The following is a 21139-nucleotide window of genomic DNA, read 5'->3' on the forward strand; positions in this document are numbered from 1 at the left end:
GCCAGATCTGCAAGAGACTGGAGCCACATAGCCCCATCTCCCCTCGCAAGAGACTCCCTTCAGGCAGCCAATCTAAATGCAAATTACAATCAAATGCAAAACCAAGAGTTTTCTGGATGATACTGAACACATAAACCTAGGGACAAAGCAGATATTTAAGAGCAGCCCTCCTCTTCTGGAAAGACCTGATCTCACATTGCTTTTCTATCATGAACAGACATAAAAATTAAAGTATAATTTGGTCCTCATTTATAGTCATATTATTTACCAGCTTCTTCCCTTCTATTGCCTTCAGTGTTAAAAAAAAATAGGAGGGAATGTTCTTCTGTAGAGAGAATCACCTCTCAGAGATGTTTCCCCCACAACATGAGCATTCCATCACCAAGGATCTTAAATCAGAGCCATAATAAAGCCCCAGTTGGATTTGCCAAGAACAAACTGCAGTTCCACATTTTCAGGAGGAAATCTCTTCTTGGAATGAAGCTGCTTTGCAAATCAAGGAAGAAGGTGCTACTACAGGATGGTTATTAAGAGGCAGAGACACAAAACTGTTGTCAGCACAAGGAGCACCATGTTCCTGTAGCATAAAAGCTTTTTGAAAATTGCTTAAATCTGACCCCTATCTGGAGCACAGATCCAGCCAGGATTTTGTCAGCACTGATTAAAACAAGGTTCTAATGGCAAACCTAAAAAGAACTAACCTTAGCAACCGTGCTGCTTAGCAAGGAGAATGCACAGAGGAGAAGCTGAGATTATAACAAAGGGCAAAAAGCTGACAACCCAACTATGGCAGAGTCTGCACGTGAGTCTCGGCAGGGACTTGCTCTCACTGCCACAGACAGCTCCACACCAAACTTCCATTCCCAAGGGGAGCACAAGTCCTTGGAGGGATGCTGCTAATTAACAACGAGGCTGAGTACACGCTCGTTACACGGGTGAGGAGCTGAGCACTTTGTGTGCGTGCAGGAATACTCACAGAGCAGAACCTCACTAATTAACATTAATAACTGCGAGACCACTGCTGCAAACAGCTGGATTTTGGGAATCAGCCAGCAAGAAACCGTGCAAAGTGGGGAAGCAGAGGGACAACACAGCCCAGCGGGCGCCTGGTTCGCTACTTTGGGTATCTATAATTAAATAATTTATCATTGTGCTCCTGTGACTACGAGTGAATGTGCAGCCTGTCAACAAAGCACCTCCTGTTATGCAAAGCCTTGCTAAATCTGAAAGTTTGACTGCCTGTGGAAAGAGGTCATTAAATTAAAAACCACAGCCCTGACTACCTTCTCTCAGAAACTTTTCTCGTGGGCCAGCATTTCAGAAAACTCACTAACATCTTCTTCACGTTCTGTCTTACAGATCTGTTGTTTATACACAAAACCTCTGGCTTTCAGTCCTGGATCACAGCTTGGAGTTGCTAAGGCTCCCTTCTCCTCCTTCCCTTCCTCCATAAACCTGGTGAGGCAAGTTTTGGGTTCTCTCTAGCAAAAGGAGAGACCCAAACTTGGGCCTTGTCACCGCACCGACCATGCAGGACCAACCCATGAGCAAGGAGAAGAGGATGAGATTGTTCCAAAGCAAGCAGATCTCCTTTTTTCCCCCCACTCTGCACCTGCTGTGCGAGGCTGGGCGCTGTCACTGCCAGAACCACTGAGGATTTCACGGCCAGCCACAACCATGTGTGAGCAGAGTCTGATTTCAGAGCCGTGCTCTGACTTCAGCTGTCAAACCACAGCCACAGGACCTCGGCGAGCAGCACCGCGCCTGCGGAGCTGAGCTGTTCCTGCAGCAAAGCCATTTCCTCCCGAAGCACCCAAAATCTGAGACAGCCACACACCCCCAGCCTCCACCCAAATGCTGCTGCTCATGGCCTTGACCACCGGCTTAGCCAGCAAGTTTGGTGCCAGCAAAATGAAGATTTTTGGTGGCAAAAAACTTCCAACCATCACTTGAATTTTGAGATTTTGCAAAGGCAAGGAGCAAAACTGGAAATGTTTCCCTTCCTGAGAGCTCCTGTTCTTTGCTGTACAATTCACAACTACACTAAACTTACTCAGCACTATAATTTTTACTTCTCCTTTCTGTCATCACACAGCCTCATACTCTTTACTTGCTGAAGCCCAGGGTTTTCCCTTTGCAAAGGTTCAGGTTTATGCACAGCAAAACGGTCTCTTAAACAGTCTTTTCTTATTTCCTTTTGTCAGAGGCTTCATGCTATGATGAATGTGTAGAAATGCAAAGCAGAAGTCCATACAAAAAGAAGCCAGTGTGTGAGGTGGTTTTGTCTTATAAAAAAAGAGAGCCAGGACTGACTTACGCCTCATTAAAGAGCCCCAGTCTGCATTTTTATTAGATGTATTTAGACACCAACGGATTTTTAAAAAATAATAAATTAAAAGCAGTTATATTCTTAACATGTGGCCCTGGACCAGTCATGTGAATATAAATGAAAGCGGGCACAGCAGATTCTCCAAACATAGGCATGGAAATCATTTTAATGGTGCACATGACCTATAAAATTTCAAGCAACACCGAGCTACACAATGGTGTGACAGAATTCAGCTACTGCAGGGCTGTGTCTTGTCCCCACACATCCCTGTGCACATCACAGCTGCTCCAGGAGACAGGAAGAGGGAGGAGAGTAATTCCTGCTAATGAACACACTCAGGCAAATCATGCAGCATTCATTTTTTGGTGGGGAAACTGAGGCATGGAAGAGGCATTTTCTGCTATAATTAATTTCCAATCACAAATAAAACCCAGACAATATCCCATTAGCTATCAGCTTTCTTCACTACCTGCTAGCCCAGTGTCATCCCCTCCTCACACCCTGGTCTCTATCCTGACAAAACACACAGCTCCAACAGAAAACTTATTTCCAAATCAAGAGCCAGTGGAGCTAATTCTGGCCTGCACAAAGCACTAATTACTAATGTAAATGATATCTCCCCAGCTTGATGGCAATGATAAACGATGGCCAGCCATGTGGGCAGAGACTGGCACTGAACAACACAACGAGGCACACCCAGAGCAAGCATGTCTTGCAACCACTAAACACACATTTCGGTGCTCTACGTGGGCAGCAACTGCTGTCCAGAATATTTTAACATCAGAAACTGCACTGGGGAGGAAAAAAAAACCACCACCACAACATAAAAAAACCTGAGTACATTCCTCCTCTTAGTCGGAGCCAGAACTTAAGAAACAAGGAACATAATTACTTCCACACCAGAAATAAAATAAACCCAAGAACACACAGAGGGAAAGAAACAAGCCTCCAAAGCAGATCTGCAAAATAGTTCAGGGCTTCTGTGCTGGGTAATAATTTCCCAGCACAAATCAGGAGAGTAAAAACTACAGGGAAGCCAATTTTGGGATAATGAACCCACAGCACCCCCTTCTCTGCCCCCTTCCCCACAGAGCCTGCAGAGTGGGTGCCCAAAATCCTGCACATCCTTCAGCACACGACCACATTTCATTTTACCTGAAATGACCATTTGTGGTGTGGCCTCCGGTACAAACAGAATAAAAAAAACTATTTTCTTGCCTTTTTTGCATCAAGCACAAAGAGCATCAACCCCACCAGTGACTACAGGTCCCACCTGTCCCGAGGTGCTCATCCACAAGAAATCCAACATCCCAAGGGGATTCATCCGGCGTGCCCAGCCCAGGTTCCCCAGCTGGGATAGCACTGGACCCAAAATCCTGGAAGGCTGGAAGCAAACTGGAGCAGGAGCAGAGCCTCTGTGCTCCATCCAGATAGTGGAACACACTCTTCACCACTCACTCTTCATGGATAAGTAAAAGCACTTTAAGGAGAGCTTTTTTTTCCCTCCCTTCACTTTGTTTTAAATGGCTGAAGAATTTCCTCTGTGAATGCTCCCAATTGTGGCTCACGCTGAGTTATTTTTAAAAGCACAGAACCAGATTTTCAAGGCCCTGAATGAGGAAATGCAAAGCTTTTATTAAGCAATAATAGCCCAGACAATGGTCACAATTTCCCAAGGGTCTGAACACGGCAGCTGACAATGAGCTTTATTCCTCCACAAAAACCCCTTCACAGGCTCGGAGGGTTTGCTTTGTATGATCCAGGCTCAAGTTAGGGAGTTAAAACAGAAAGCTCTGTGGTCGTTTTCAGTGTGATTTCCTCCACCAATGCACATCTGATCAGAAATACAAAAATCACTGGGAAAAGGAGCCGTGGCACTGTCTCATTCCCTCCTTTGCTACCAGGACATCATCCCATCCAGCTGGACCTTTCCCTTGCAGATGGATTCCAGCTGACAAACAGGCCAATATTCCCAGGGTCAGGAGAGCTAAACAAAGCCTTTCAGCTTTCTTCACTGATATCTGAACCACTCCAAAATGCCTCTCACTAAAATGGCCAGAGATACTTTTCAAACCTCAGACCTGCTACCAAGGGGTATAATCAGATGCAGTGGCCACATCAGCTCTTCTTTCCTCCAAGCAGGAGGAAGTTACAACTACGAGGAGCTTGTACAAGCCCACCCAGCACCAAGGTTTGGCCATTTTCACTCAGTAATGCTGGCCACAAGCAATTCCCAGCACACCTGGACCAGCTGGACTGGCTCTCTCTGCAGCCAACATGAGCAGCAGGCACTGCTGGAGCACAGAAAATCAGATTGGTTCAAGATGTCTGCTTAGGAAAAGATGAACTGTGCTACAGAAAGGGGGGTTTTTCTCTGCTGGTTATAAAGCAGACCTTGAGAAAGGAGGAAAAAAAATGAAATAACTTGATCACCAAGCAGATCTGTAGAAAAAAGTCCCCACTTAAATGTCTCCCATACGAATGCTGTCCTCACCTTCAGCAGAAAAGCAGCAAACACCATAAATTCAGGAGCTCTTCCAACCAAAACAAGTGTATTTCTATCCTCCCAATATCTCTCCTCTTCCCTGTCCCACTGAAAGCACAGTGAGGCTGCACAGAAAACCGAGATTACAACAAAACCCCTCAAACAAGAGCCGAGCTTAGAGTCAATCTGAGCACTTCCCAAACTGCTCTGCCACACAGCCAGGAGAGACCACAGGAGCTCTTTCTTCTAACTTACCACAGCCTCCAGGGGTTGTGAAAACACTTCCTAATCTTCTGCAGATCTCTCAGTCAGTCCATAACCAAGAGAGCTGGTGTGGCCAAAAGGAGAAAATATTTCAAACTCCTTCAGAAACACCTGCAATGCTCCTGCTGCTGGTGCAGCTCCACCACAGCTGCACACCCCTGGCACCAGGGTGAGACCTCAGTGCCTGCTGCATCTGCTCAGAATGGTAGGGACACTAGAAAATGCTTTCAAGTTTGTCTGCAACTTCCTGAAGGAAAGGAAAAGGTGTTTTGAGGATTAATGAAAAATATGCTTTGTCCCCTTTGCTGTTTTCAACCTGGCTATAATCAGCCATAAACCACCACCATCCTTTGTCTTTTTTACTGTAAACTTCAAGGCCCCTTGACCCAATGTCATCCCTGAACTTGGCTTAAAATGCTACTGAAAAATAATTAATTGTCTGCTTCTGTGTAAAACAGCTGTCCATGGCTGAGTCCAGAATTCAGGATACGTTCAGAAAATGGATGCACTCAGAGACTGAGGATGCCAAAAGTACCCAGATATTCCATTCAGAGAATTCACAGAAGTACTTTTTGTGCAGCAACATCTGTAAATCAAAGCATATTATTTTCCACCCTCATAATCAAGAGATTTGCTAGATTATCTAGAGCTCTGTCTAATCATGACAGACGAAGCTGTTGAACCTCACTGCAGCTGCCTGAAAGGCACACTCAAGCAAAGAGCCTGAGCAATGAACGCGGCCCCTTCAGCGCTCAATTCCAATTAGGAAAACTCTCGGTGTGATGAGGAAAGAGCCCCTCACAGCCAGAGGAGTGGCCACAGGTGACAAATGTGCAGGCCAGCAGCCACTGCTTGGCAGAGGAGCTGCAGGCAGGCTGCAGTCAATGAGAAACCAGAGAGGCTGGAACATCGTGGGGAGGACAGACAGCAGAACTTTAAAAGGCAGCTTTGCCAGCGAGCAGAGCTTCAATTAACAAGCTGTATTTGCGAGGCCAGACTCCAAAATGCTCCTCAGTATCCAATCATCTAACCCGTGCTTAAAGACACACCATTATAGCATGGAATTGGGGATCAGCTGGCTGAACTAATCCCAGCCAGATGCTGAAAGTACCAGCAAATAGGTCAGTAATGTATCCCACACCATGCAGGGCTCTGTGTGGGAACAGTCACAGTGACACCACCACTCCTGCACCTGTGGAAAGGGTTTAAGAGGTTCCTCCCAGCCCCAAATCCATTTCTTAAATATTTCATTCTGTGATTTGGGGGAAGGAAAGTCACAGCCCACTTCATTGCCAGGAGGCCTTTTCATTGCCACCTTTCCAGGTGATGTTAGGCAACAAGTAATTCAGTCTTACACAGGTAGGAACAAAAATTCCCTTGGGCACCACTGACAATTCCAGATTACTACAACCAGAACAGAAAGCAGATGTGGAGATTTTACTATACAACTCTGCAAATTACTTAAATCAAGAAAAAAGGGACAAGGTTAAACTAAGATTCCTTTCTTGCTCTGCCCTCCACGTCTGCCTGTGGAGTACACATGACAAAATTAAATACAGCTGTTCACTTTCAGATGCAGCACAAGAGTCATTTATTAACCTACACAAGGTCCAAACACATACCTCCAAAAGCATGGGCTGAGTTATTGCAGGTACTTTTTAAGACACTGCTCTCAAAAGAGAGTGGTGACAGATACCATCTTTGGAAAGACTCAGGACTGTATCTTACAGAGCCTCCGCTGCTATCAGTGACCTTTACAGTAACACAATAAATATTTTAGCATATAATGAATTTGCTGCATTACATTTGCTCTTTGAGCTATTGAAGATCAGCCAGGAACCAATCGATTGGAGGCACAAAGCTCCCATAAAACTGAAAGTTACAATGGAGGTCTTACTATTTGCAGCAAAGAGTTAAGGGGTGAAGAGAAAAAAGGTGTTGAAAAAAATCCCAAACCAATTCATGAGCTCTCCTTTTACATAAACTTCCATCAGATTCACTGTACCAACCCTGAGATCCCTGCAGTCACTCAAGCAGGACTGGTCCCAAAGCTGCATCTTTATTGTTTTGAATTCCAAGATTCATTTATGCCAGCAACAAACCTGTCAAAAATAACCTGAAAAACCCAGAAGCTTCCCAGGAGTTTGAAGGACAGGCTCTGAAACACGAGGGAAGCTGTGTGGTTTAGCTCCAGTTCTGCCATCAGCTCTTTTGGATCACTTGGATCCCTTCAGACACCATTTGCATCTCCATTTCTTTGCCTGCTTGGAGGTGTCAGGGCTTTGTCATTTTGCAGCAGCACCTCAGGAACATGTGGAGTTGTTCACCTGAGGAGGTGAACACACAAAGCCAGCAGATACCAACACTCAGGCTGTTGATCTGTGCCAAAACCTCAACCAGCCAGATTGTCTCTTTTTTTTTTTTTTTTTTTTTTTTTTTTAAATCTCATTTTCAGCAGATTTAGAAAAACTATCCCAGGGCTATGGCAAAGGACCAGAATGTAGAAGATCATTTCATGACATCTGTAATATCCCACAGTTAACAACAACACCTCAATTTTTGTCTTATGACCTCACTCATTAGGAAGAGTTTTTATCACCCTCAATATCTTTACAAACACTCCCCTCTCTGTCTCTACCAAGTCTTTCCTTACTGCCATATAAGCCCAAGGCTTCTCTTTCCTCCCCTGGAGCTGCAGTCAAGGTAAGATCTTAATTTCCTCTGCCATCTGCAATGAAACTACCTCCACACCCGTGCCAAACAAGCTGAATTACACCATTAATTTCAGCTTAGTCAGCTCACCCTATAGACTAAGTCAATATTTGACAGATATTTAGCAAAGACTACAATTTATTTAAATTCAGCACATCGTGCCCACCAGAACAGATACAGCAGAGATCAGACTCAGCAGGACTTGCTGCTTGGGGGAAAAAGACTTCTTTTGGATGGAGACCTCCTCTAATCAAAGAAAATAAAAAACAAGGGGGGGGTGGGGGGGGTTAGGGACAAAAAAACCAGTTTGCTGAGCTCAGTCCCCCAAAGCAAGCCTGCTTCCCGAGAAACATTCCCGGGAACGGCACTGCGGGAGTGAGAACATCTCAGCTTTCAGAGAGGCAGGGTTGCTAAGGCAAGCAAACAAAAGGCTCCTTGTCTGCAGCCCACAGCTCCTCAACACATCCCCACCACTGCTGGAGATGGGCTGGTGCACCCATCCAAGGAGCTCCAGCTAAATCCAGGCTCCACGGCCGAGCCGTGCCCCTCTGAGCAGCTCTTCAGAGGAGTTCCTGTTTTCCGGCATCTTCCCAGCTGTTCCACAGCTGGCAGGGAGCAGGGAAATTCTGAGGAAAAGGATTTATGTGAAAACAATGCCAAAGAGGAAGGAGTCAAACCAGCAAGCAGAGTGTGGGGAATAAAATCATAATAAACAGAACAGATCAAGCACAACTCCACCATAAACTGCAAGTGGCCCACTACTCTTAGTTTTCAACCATGGAAAAAAGAAACCATCAGCTGCAGGAGAGCCCCTCAGCTTCCCACTCCTCACACAATTTTTGTGAGGTTCTGAAATCCAGCTGTTTGAAAGCAGCACATCCCAGCAGATCTCGATGCTGTGAGTCAGATGCTCTCACAGATGGGATCTCTCTCCCCAAGTGCTGTTTTTCCAGAGCAAAAGCTCCAGTGCAGCGTCAGCACAAGGAGCCCTCAGAGCTTTCAGCCAGCGCTGCTCAGAGGAAGAAAAACTGCTGAAGTCACCCCACGTGCCAGGCTGGGTAATGACATCCCCAAAAACAGGCTCACCCCAGACTGGAGCAGCTTTTAAAGCTCCAAGTTTGAAGATGGGCACTTTTTGCTTTTTGATAGAAAAAGCCAGAGAAGATGAAAGCAATTCCTTTAAGTGTCACTTCAATTTCTCGTGTCACATCTTCCCTGCTCCACCAGCACAGGCAGACACTGCAAATCCTGGATGTCTCTAACCCTGTTGTGTGCCCTGGTTCATCCTGCTGCCAAAGTCCTGTGCTAACACTACGAGTCCTGAGAAATTGTGCCAAAATTGAGGATTAATGGAATAGGTCAGTGAAGAATTCCAATAAACAGAGCATCCCAGGGAGGAGGGGGGAGTGTTGATCCAAATCTCCCTCTTCCTCACCCAGCCAAAGTCTCCTCCTGTCAGCAGACACCAAGCACTACACTTCCAGCAGAGGAAGCTGCCCATGTAATTTTATTTTTTTTAAATATGTGAAAATTAAGTGTTCCTTGTTTTGTACAAAACTGGCTGGGAGAGGAGAGTCCAAACACCAAGTAAACAATCCACAGGCAGCCCAAACCAGCTGCAGAACAAGGAGTCTCCCACCCAGCAGTGCCCCAGGGACCTTGCAGGGAGTGAATCTTGCTTGGCCAAAGGAACGTGTCTGCAAAGAGAAAATAATAAATAACCCTGTGCTGCAGCTCATCAAAGGGATGGCTCAGGATTTTAATTCGGTCACAGAGTAAAACTTAAAACCAAAAAGATTAATATCAAGGTTTATAGCAACAAGAGGTTTCCAGCAACATTTTCTCTTGCCCCTGGACAAACTCCTTGGCTGCAGAAGCTGAAGGAAACCACACAGTGTGGACACTCAAATGTACCCTGCATTTGAAAGCAGAAAGAACAAAGCTCTGGTGAATGTGGGAAATTGGGAAGCCTGACAGATTTCACCCTGGTTTATCCCCTGGCAAATTAGCTACTGTTTAAACTTGGAGCTTGGGCATTACATCATCTGTTTGCAGGGGAGGTTTTCTTTCTTTTTTTAAAGCTAAACCATTATTGTACTCACAGCTTGAGGAACGTTGTTCATTCCAAACAAACTCAACTAAATGAAGGGGTGGATCAAGAGTTTTGCAGGAACCCTGCAAGCAGGGAAGCACACACCTAAACTGCTTTGCAAGTTCAAACAGTAAAAGATCTTATCTGGAATTCAGCAGGAAATATGGAGCCCCTCAGGTTTGTCTATTCAGATCCAAGGATGAAAAATCTACTTTTTCAAGTCAGGATGTGCAAAACCAGCCCCATGAGGAGGCTGAAATCACTCAGCTGCTGCTCACTCAGCTCCAGATCATTGTGGCTGGGTCCCATTTGATTCTCCCTGCCATTTCTGTCCCCTGTGGAAACAACTCCAGGTTTCAGTCCTTGGGGACACCACACTGCCTAGAGGGATCAGCCCGAGAGGAAGGGAAATCCAAACTGAGCTACTGGACATATTTCTGGCATCTGTTGTCTTGTTCCAGCCTGGACACTCATTTTGAGATTTAATTTTCCCTTGAGAGGTGCTGATCTCCATCAGTGCAATTTTCTCCAGAGCTGGCAGAAGCTGAATTTTGCAGCACCTGCTCCTTGGCATGGCTCTCACAGAGTTTTCTTTGGTGTTTTTGGAGGACCAGGCTCTCACAGCCTCAACAAGTGCAGCTCCAGCAAACACAAAGAGCAGTGGGCTCTCATGTGAAAACTTGAATGCTTAGAGATCTCACACAATGTGTTTTTCTGACCCTTCGCTCTCTGAGGGTTGTCAGATTTTAAAATGGAAAAAAGCCAGAATTTTTGAAAGGGAAAAAGGAAGAACCATTGGTCCCATCCATGAAAAGTGCAGGTTTCACATAGAGCTGGTGTGGAGCAAGGCCCTCTGATATTGGACATTTTCCTACAAACCAAAACCACAATGGGCTCTGACCACAACCCAGTGGCATCGAGGAACCAGATTTCACAAGAGCTCTGCTAAAACTTTTAAAAAAAAAAAATCTCTTTTTTCCTTTCCCTAAACCTGGCAAGGTTCTATGATCTCATCACATTACAACCTCTAAAACTGAAAAAGACAAAAAAAGCAAGCACACAAAACCAAAGCAAACCCGCAAATAAAACCCACAGACCTTTCATCATCACGTCTCTAGACGTTCAAAAACAGAGAGAATTTTCTCCTTCAATTAAGAAATGAATATTTATTTTGTAATAATAGCCAAGATAAGCAATTCTGGCTTAAAAAAAATTTCAGGCAAACAACCACACCAAAAAGTTTCAAAAACTTCACCTATGGAAGTCCTGTCAAACAGAGCTTAACCTTTAAAAAAGCAAAAAACAGTAATGCACACAGAAAAACAGGCTTTGCTGTCAGAATGTAATTAAAAAACCCAAAACAACTCAATTTTGCTCTATATCAAGATTGCCAGGAGCTGATCTGGGAGAAAGTCAAGCAAACAAATTTTCTCTCCGAGATTCCAAAAGGTCATTTCAAACAATTACTAAAACACAGTACTGCAAACAACATATGCCAATTCTTTTTCTTCAATTTACAAGATATCTTTACTGCTGCAGTTACTACCTGGAAAGAATAATAATGCCAGGGATTGTACAGCCGATTAAATAATTGCATGAATTACCAAGGAAGCATTAAAACTGAATTTCAAAAAGAATTGAGAACTGTTTGTTTCTTCTTCCTCTGCTTTTGCATAACAGTTCCCAAAACAGGTCTCATCTGCAGCTCAGCTTGGGCCAGGATGAAGACATTCCTTCCCACTGGACAGGAAGTAAGGCAGATTATTAATTTCACTTCTCAAAACAGAAAAGCAGAATTCATAGCAAGGAGACATGAAAATAAAAAGTCAGGCAATAAAAAGAAGCCCCAAAGTCTTGACAAATTTGTACCCAGTACACATTTTTCCAGTCGTCTCGCTACCAAGAACCTTCCAAACGTGGCATTTTCTTCTCTCAGTGCCACTCCAGCCCCATTGACAGGAACTGCCTGTGTCAGCACAAAGCTCTGCTGCACCCAGCAGCAACGAGGAGCTGAAAAATGAGCATCTGATTCTGGTGACCTTCATAGTCACATACAACAGCCAACTATTCTTGCCCATTCAGCGTGTTCATTAAATCCCCCTCCTTGGTCCTGAGCACACCCTGGGGCTGCAGGGAGGAGAAAAGGGTGCAGGAAAGATAAAGGGAGCACACCCTGGGGCTGCAAGGAGGAGAAAAGGGTGCTGGGGCAGCTCCCTGACACAGCACAGTGGCCCTGGCACTGTCCCACTGCCCATTTCTCACCTGCTCAAGCTCAGCCATTCCTATGACTGCAAGGAAAAGGGGCTGGAAAGGTGCTGGATGGAAAAGGACCTGGGGGAGGTGGCCCACAGGCAGGTGGCCACGAGTCCAGGTGTGCCCAGGTGGGCAGAGAGGCTGGTGGCATGTGTCTTGTCCCAGCTCTGGGGTGGCAGCAGGACCAGGGCAGTGCTGTCCCCTGTGCTGGCACTGCTGGGGCACCTCCAGTGCTGGGGACCGCTCTGGGACAAGAAGGACATTGAGGGGCTGGAGCGTGTCCAGGGAAGGGAATGGAGCTGGGGAAGGGGCTGGAGCACCAGGAGCGGCTGAGGGAGCTGGGAAAGGGGCTCAGCCTGGAGAAAAGGAGGCTCTGGAGGAAACTTTTCCCTCTCTGGAATTCCCTGATGGGACAGGACAGCCAGGTGGGATCAGGCTCTGCTCCCAGGAACAGGGACAGGATGAGAAGAATGGCCTCAAGCTGTGCCAGGGGAGGTTCAGGTTGGATAACGTGAGGGATTTGTTCACTTAAAGGGCTGTCCAGCCCTGGCACAACTGCCCAGCACAGGGGTGGAGTCGCCATCCTTGGAGGGATTTAAACGCCCCGTGGATGTGACACTTGGGGACATGGATCAGTGGTGGCCTTGGCAGTGCTGGGGGATGGTTGGACTCCATGATCTCCAAGTGCTTTTCCAATCTAAACTATTCTCTGATCCCCCTTCAAGGACACTCCAGCATGAAACCAGCCCTTGCCTTGTGCTCCCTTACCACTAAGGAGATTCCCCATCTCCTACCAAAAATCCCTCCAGCAGTTTGCTCTTGGATTTTCAAACACAGTGAAATCACTTCACTGAGGCATCATCTGAAAGAGAGGGACTGCAGAGCTGAGAGAGGGAGAGGGACCAAGGCCACCCCTTCTAGCAGCAGCCTGTGAAATCAGTTCACCCATGTCACAAATCTCAAATTCGAAGGTCAGTGTCACCAAGTACCAGGCACTACTTCCCTGCCTCACAGACACTCTGCCACACACTCAAATACTATGGAAATGTTAACCTGTATGTCCTGAGCAGGAGGAGGAGGAGGTGACAGAAATAACCTGTATGTCCTGAGCAGGAGGAGGTGACAGAAAAGCTTGGATATAGCCTCCTCTCTCCTCAAAAGACTCCACATAAACACACAAACAGCCTGAACAGGGAGATCTCTTGATGCACATATAACAGCTTTTGGTAAACAGGCTAAGAATAGGTACAGGGACAGCAAAGTGTCCAAGCGAGACTCCCCTACACAGGAACACTGAGCTCACAAGAAGCATTCCCAACACTGCTCCTGCTTTAATCAGTTTTGGGGAGAGGAAATTCGCTTTGGTTCTTTTTATAACACTTGCTCCACTGCATTTGTCAAACAGCTGCTGCTTTCTGTCCCGGGGAGAGCTGCTGGGAGCCAGGGCTCGCGTGTCGGCGCACGCAGCAGAGCTCAGAGATGCACATGGAAACAGGCGCCAGATCTGTCTGCAGATTCCAGGTCACTCCTTCCAAGGCAAAGGAATTATACAGAGACGCAAGTCAGAGCAAAGCCTGGGTCACGCTGGTATAAACTACCCGTGAAGATGCTCCTGGCACTGCCATCTCAGCAATGTCACCTGAAACACAAGCTCAGTGAAATAGTCAGTGCACGCCAAAACACCTTCCCCAACATCTCGTTTGACTCGGATGACCAAAATCATCATTGTCCCAACAACGTAAAAGTCATTTCCAGAGAAAGAGCACGTCTGATCCCTGAGGGATGGAGGGAGATCAGCTTGTGTACAAAAACCTTGAGATAGCTGCCAGCTCCAGCTCAATCGTTGCTCCTAACTAACTACACCCTTGAGACACTGGCAAAAGGCTTGCTGCTATTCATCATTGCCACAAAGTAAAAACAGAGTCAGAAGACCCCGGAGGCAAATGCAAGAAACCAACTGCAGGATTTCTCCGATTATTTTTTTATTACATCTTGATTTTTGTTAAAAAGTCTCAGATTAATATCAACAATGACACTTTGAAGATGTTACTAATTTACAGCTTTGCCCGTGAAGAATGGCAGCCTCAAACCTGTTTTAAAGGTAAGGAGTGTAAGAAGTTTGTGGACTACAGCAGAGCCCAGCAGCAAAAAAAAACCAAAATGCTTCTAGGTCCATCAAATCTGACCTGCTCTGCTGGAAGGGAACCAGAATCAGCTCCACCTTCTGCTTTTAACAACCACCCCACAAGATCAGTACAAGGACAGCTCTCCCCTTTCTCCAGGTCCTTGTTTTTGTTTTGGGATGCACCCTTGAGAACTTTGCAAGGAAAGGCTTAACAGCTAATTGTCAGATGCCACAGTAATTAGTGGCACCTTTCCAAAGCATCCATCTCTGGCTGCTTTTCCAATAGCTGCCTCCTCCTCAATCCCCACATTAAAATGATGGTACACAAGGTAGGCGGCAGATTCATTTAGAAGCACCAAGGTCTTCCCAGGAGAGATGCCTAAGGAAAGAAATATCTTAGCTAAACAATGCACGGGGGTTTTTTTTCTTCCTATTTGCTATGGAAGTGCTATCTTTATTAATTATCTGAGAACGATGCTAACCTATTCCCTGACATGTATTATTAGATGTACAATGCATTTTTGGGAGTCAATGGGCTCCTGTATCACATGATCAGCAAATTACCTCTAAATGAGGAAGATAAGATCGTACTGTCCTGACTTCTGCCCACCTGCTGGTCACACATCACAGCTTTGATGTCACTGCTGCACTTATATCAAATGTTTCCAACCTATTTTACTTGCAGACCCTCACAAGTTTCCCTGCAAACAGAAAGGCTCTGGTAGGGAATTTAGGACTGCTCTGCTTAGCCTTTCCAGACCCCTTAGAAAGAAGCTCACAGCATTGCTCTGTATATTTAGGCTCTGCTCTCAACTCCGAGGCTCCCCACTTGTTTGGCAGCTTCTTCTCATCACAAGCTCCAACGCTTCCACGCCAACCTTTTGCAGGCATCATCTGCGTGCCAGCAGCACTCCCCAGCATATCCTCCACTCCACACCAACACAATCCAGAACTTCACTTCCCACTAAGTGCCTACACAGAGCAGACCTGCAGCATAATGACTTCCTCGTGCCCGTAATAGAAGCACTAAGAGACGTGCACGAATCCCAGCCCCAAGCGCTCCCGCGTTCCGCACGACGCGGAGGCACCGGATCACGAGTGGGAAAGACAAAGAAGCCTTTCCCACGTTCAGTGACGTGCTCAATTCCATCAAACCTGGGCCCAGAAGGTGGGATGTACACAGGATGGAGAAAAGGAAAGCTCTTCACGTTGGAAATGGAGATGTGTTGATTGGACAGTGTAATAGAGGATGTTGGATGGTTTTAATTATATTGTTTTTATAAACAGAGAAGCCAATTTTCACATTAAGTGTCCAAACTTGAATTCATCATTTCTTTGTCTGGATTTACCAAGTACCTAACGTGTCAAGAAGTGTTCCCTGAGGAAGGCAATGCATGGGCAGAGCAATGCACTTCCTGCTCTGTGGCCTTTAAACAAATAGAACTCACTTCCAGATGAATCCATCGATGCCAAATATTCCGGCACAGATTTGAGATGACTTTGTTACACTGAACAGGAAAACAGCTCATCCAGAGACAGATGTTGGAACCCACACTTCAGGCAACAGCAGGAAGGAAAACAAATCTCAGGCTACCTGCACTGTCACTGTCCCTAAGATTAAAGTCAGATGGGAAGATACCTGGAAGTATTTTGAACCATAAAAGAAAGCATTTTATGAGACAAGACAGTAAACCAAGCAGCTGAGCACTGTGCAAAGCAAGGGAATAAAAATGTTACTTTTGCACTGGGAAATGTTCATAACATTTTCTATTAGAAGAAACTTGAAAGTGTTTCTTAGAATCCATGAGTTAATCCCATGTTCTGAAACCACTGGCAGGCAGGCATTTGCATTAGAAAAGTGGTACATTTTCTTAATGCACCAAAATTCACAGGGAAAGGGGAGGGCAGAGGATAGCAGAGAAAACACAAACCCTGACTCCAGGCAACAAGATTGCAATCACTTAAGAAGCTGAGTGTAAGAGCAGAAATTCTGAGACTCGTTAAGAATATGTGCTTTAAAATAGTCCTTATGTCCATTAGTGGCTACAGATTAGCTGCTGGTTTGGAGGTTTAGGGTTCTGTCCCACCCCAAAAAAAAACCCAAAACATACAGGATTGATCTGATTGATTTATAAGTCCCAATGTTCTGTATTTCACTCCATTTTACCCTTGAGGAACAGATCACTTTGTAGTGTTATTGGTTATGTCAACATAACCCTGAGAAACCATTATCCATTTACCACCAATTAGCAGGGACAGATCATCAAATCCCAGAATGGTTTGGGTCGGGAGGGACCTTAAAGCTCATCCCATTCCAATCCCCTGCCACGAGCAGGGACACTTTCCACCATCCCAGGTTGATCCAAGCCCTGTCCAACCTGTCCTTGCACACTTCCAAGGATCCAGGGGCAGCCACAGCTTCTCTGGGCAGCCTGTGCCAGGGCCTCACCACCCTCCCAGCAAAGAATTCTTTCCTAAAATCTAACCTAAACCTGCCCTCTTTCATCCCAGATGGATTAGTCAGACCTCTAAACTGCTCTTGCCAGTAACAGGCACCAATTAACAAACAGCAATGACTTCACAGAAACGGGATTTCAATTTGCACTTCAAAACTGGCCCTGCAAGTGCTGTAATAACACCAATTTACCTGGTGGGCCAGGCTTCCTACGCCCAGGCAGCCCGGGGATCGATGAGCTGCAAGCCACGGAGCTGCACATGCTTCTGTCTTTATCCTTCCCAAACAAACCCCAAAACCTCAAACTGCCTTTGCACCTCTTCTCAGGCAGCATCCAGCACCACGATTTGCATGTGCCGAGCAGCTCAGCTGCAAGAGCCAAACTCAACCACCACAAGCCCCAGTGAACAGCACTCGTTCTCCAGGAAGAAAATTCTGCTTTTGAGGATTGCAGCCCCACAAGGGCAGCTCACACCCGTGCTAGCTTTAGCCCAGCAAGCAGAGCCCGTGTCAGCACGGGCTGTAGGAGGCAACTGGAGGCCCCAGCTGCATCCCCCAAATCCCATGGGAATGCTTTCCCCACTGCCAACCAACACAGCAGCAAGAGATACTTTTTGTCTTTTCAGTATAGAGTGGCTTATCTAAACAAGCCTTGTCTTTTTCACATGAAAACAAACAAAAAACCCCAATATTTTGCTTGTTGGGGCTTTTGTTCATTAGGAGTAACACCAAATATTCCACCCTGAGTTAAAATCCCAGAGTTAGGAGCTGCTTCAAAATGTTCACAGTCTGCTCCTTCTCAAAAATAAAGGTATTTAGCACAGATTGTAGGAATAAATCTCTGGTGATGAGACAGGAGCCAATGACCATGAGGTCCCTTCCAGTTCACTGTTCCTGTGGGGTCTCCAAAGCAGAAAAATTGTCTCTGGACCAGGAATCAATTCACAAAGGGCTGCCATGATCTTGGCATCAAACAGGTAACATCTGTGGTTAGCTGCAATTCCCAGCCTGGTGAAAACATTACTGTGGGCAGCAGGAGGAATGCCCTGGGAAAACAGGCAGGGCAACTGGGAGAGGTGATAGGAGTCAAAGAGCAAGGAGAAAAAATCAGGCAACAGAACATGGAAGGGAAAAACAAAAACAAACAAAAAAAACCACACAAAATATATACAGACAGAAGGAGAGAGACACTAAAAATTTAAGCTGAAGGTGTCATGGCATTTCAAGAATTAATAGCCATGGGAAGCAAGCTCAGGAAGGGCTCTGGTTCCCCATAAGCAAACAAAACTTGGGAATGCATCAACAACATCCAGCTCATCAGCTAAACAGTCCCAGAGATCCAAATATTCAAGAGAAGATGATGATGATGACTATGACCATCTTTCCCAGTCCATCTGAACAGCACACAAACAACCCTCCAAATCACTGAGACCCAGCCTAAGTGAAGGCAATTCAACAATCATGTTTTACTTTTTCCCAGCATTTGCTGCTTTTGCTCTGAGCTGACAACTGCCAAAATCCATCCTCACGTGTAAACAAACAAGAGAGCTAACAGCCCCCACTTGAAAAATCAGAGAATTCCAGAAAACTGCTCTGGACTTCTCTTCTGCAACACAACATCAAGAAGTTCAAGAACTGTCTGTACCACAGCTGAGCTGCCGGAAAAAAATTTGCTCAATGAAGGCAGGCAATTATCCTAGCTCCAGAATCCCTGAACACCGAGCTGAACCCATGCAAACTTCCATTTCTGGAAGGAGAAATGGAAAAGCAGAGGCATCCCAAAGGTCTGAGTGGGTACAGATAACACTGCATAATAACAACTGGGCTCTCAGATGATACGTGAAGTTAAGGGATTTGTCAGGGGGAGATGAATCTCTCTCCCCATCATCACATAATCAGACTGTGGTTCATTTTGGATGCTATTTCTGCATAGAAACGAGTTTAAGATTACTCAGTACTTGATAAAACCCGCCAACCCACGTTCCAAGATGTTACTATCTCGGATATCATAGGTTTCTCCATGAGAACAGAAATATCTAAGATAATCACCTGCATGTGACACTCCTCTCAGGAAACAAAGTTACTTAATCTTCTTCACACACGTGTGAGGCTTGCAGCACAAGAAACCCAGGCTCTTTAGAAGTTATCACATCATGGTATCAACGCACACGGTCCATGAGACTCATGCAAAAGCAACAAGAGGTCAGAAACTGGTCAGTGTTTGGATTTTAGCACACACACACACAGCAACAGAACAGTTTATCTGAAGTGCTTCTCAGCATCTCTGTGAATCCTTAATACCACTTGAACCATTCCCAGCCCCTTCAGGCTCCAAATTGTTTGGGTTTGGACCAGCGTAATGGGGCATTAGGCTGTCAGCATTAAGTTATTATCACCACACAGGTAAAATTTTTGGTAAAGACCCCAGTGTTTCTTGAGCAGGAAGGGACCTCACGTGGGGAAAACAGCTGGGAAAAAAGAATACCACGGACCTCAACTTTAATAAATAACTCACACAGGTAAAATTTTTGGTAAAGACCCCAGTGTTTCTTGAGCAGGAAGGGACCTCACGTGGGGAAAACAGCTGGGAAAAAAAGAATACCACGGACCTCAGCTTTAGTAAATAACTCACGGGAGCGCAATACCAGCCACACGAAGAAGCCCAGAGGGAGGGTAGACGTGTCCTTGCTATCCTCACCAGCTCACAAGGCAGAACCCCAGTGAGCACAACTCAGGCACTGCCTCAGTGTGGGAGAAATGGGACTGCACTGGCCAGGGTGGATGTCATGGTCCCTGAAAGGCTGGGCATCCACAGGAGGGACGAGAAGGTCTCCGGATCTTTGCTGGATGCAGGAGGGAGGACAGGCAGGAAGAGGCTGGAGCCTGTCAGCAGCACCTGGGCACCACCTGCCACCACAGCCCTCCCACCATGAGGGTCCCCAGGCTTGTGGGGACCCCTCCACAGTGTCCCTCACTCTGTGAGACCCCCACAATGCCCCTCACGCTGTGAGGGACTTTCACAGCCCACCAGCCCTGAGGGGCTCTCCCAGCCTTGTGGGGGTCCCCCCTTGCAGTGTGACATCCCCGCAATGCTTCTCACGCTGTGAGGTGAGGGACTCTCCTCACAGCTTCACCAGCCCTGAAGGAACCCCCAGCCCTAACAGAGTTGCACCGTGCCCCCAGCTCTGAGCGACCCCCTCACAAACCCCCATCCCTGAGGGCCCCCCCTCACAAACCCCCATCCCTGAGGGACCCCCCTCACAGACCCGCCAGCTCTCAGGAACCTCTCCCCACCGTGCCCCCAGCCCTGAAGGATCCTCTCTCACAGCCCCCCCAGCCCTGAAGGATCCCCGCTCACAGCTCTCTCCAGCCCTAAGGGACCCCTGCTCACGGCTCCCCCAGCTTTGAGAGACCCCCCGCTCAGAGCTCCCCCGGCCCTCAGGGACCCCGCGCTCCCCTCCAGCCCCTCAGGGACGCCCCAGCCGGTGTGTTACCGATCTCCCACCTTCCTCCCCCTCTCCCCGTGCGTGGTACGGTCCTCTCCTACCTCTCGGCGCCCTCACTTCGCCCTCCCGGCGGAGCCGCGAGTGGCTGGGGGGGGAGCCATAGCCGCTGCCTCGTCTTCCCGCTCCGTCCGCCCTCCCCTGCTCCCCCCCCACGGGCCGGACACAGTTGGTTTATTCCGAGAAGCCGGCCGGTCTTCTCCCCTTAAACCGCTGGGTCTCGCACGTCTTCGGCCATTTCCGACCGAACCGGCGGAAGTTGCCGAAGTGGCGGCGGAACTTAACGAAGAGAGGCGGCGATAGCCGAAGCGGGGGCGGAGATAGGCGAAGCGGGGGTGGAGATACCCGAAGGGTTGAGGGCGGGGAGCAGCGAGACTCTCGCCTCCGGAACCTGCCGGGAACAGCCGAAGCTTCCCCCAGCTCGGCTCTCGTCACTGCGCACGCGCGCCGCGCCCGGCAGCGTTTTCCCGCCTAAAAGGCAGGCGCGCGCCCCCCCGTCCCTCACACCCTCCGCTCCCCTCATGGAGGGGCCGCCATGTTGTCTGTGTCCGATTTTGCCTCGAAGGGGCAGCCGCAGCCCGGCCCTGTGGGCAAGCAGCCCTGTGTGGCCCCCTAAAATCCTGTCAAGAGCATCCCGCTGGAGCTCAGACAGTCCATGCAGTGCTGTATGTCCCCCAAGAACCACATGAGGATGCCTCTATGGAGCCCCATCATGCCTCAGCCCTGTAGTGATGTGGACGCAATGGTTGCCACTGGCCGGCTGAGAGACACCCAGATGCCTTCTGGTAAAAGGGGTTAGGAAAACAACTGTATTGTGGGAAACTGATCAGTGGATACTAAAATACCACTATGGTTTGGAGTTTTTGTTACAAAATAACATCCAGATCCACACTGGAGGGTTGGCGTGAACAGCATTGGTGG

General features: G+C 47.2%; 1 protein-coding gene across 5 annotated transcripts in view; it reads right to left on the reverse strand.

Moving 5' to 3' along the window:
- Positions 1-20488, reverse strand: part of EXTL3 (exostosin like glycosyltransferase 3) — a 113967-nt gene extending 93479 nt beyond the window's left edge. For 3 of the 5 annotated variants that reach the window (XM_041426120.1, XM_041426116.1, XM_041426119.1), the window contains exon 1: positions 20263-20488. The gene's annotated coding sequence lies outside the window, so the exon portion shown is untranslated. Of the gene's footprint in view, positions 1-18764; positions 18850-20262 lie in introns of all 5 variants that reach the window. The other 2 variants (XM_041426121.1, XM_041426117.1) reach the window with 1 other exon arrangement.
- Positions 20489-21139: the final 651 nt, after the last annotated feature.

Source organism: Onychostruthus taczanowskii, unplaced genomic scaffold, assembly GCF_017590055.1.
Source record: "Onychostruthus taczanowskii isolate IOZ18803 unplaced genomic scaffold, ASM1759005v1 scaffold90, whole genome shotgun sequence".
Classification (NCBI taxonomy): domain Eukaryota; kingdom Metazoa; phylum Chordata; class Aves; order Passeriformes; family Passeridae; genus Onychostruthus; species Onychostruthus taczanowskii.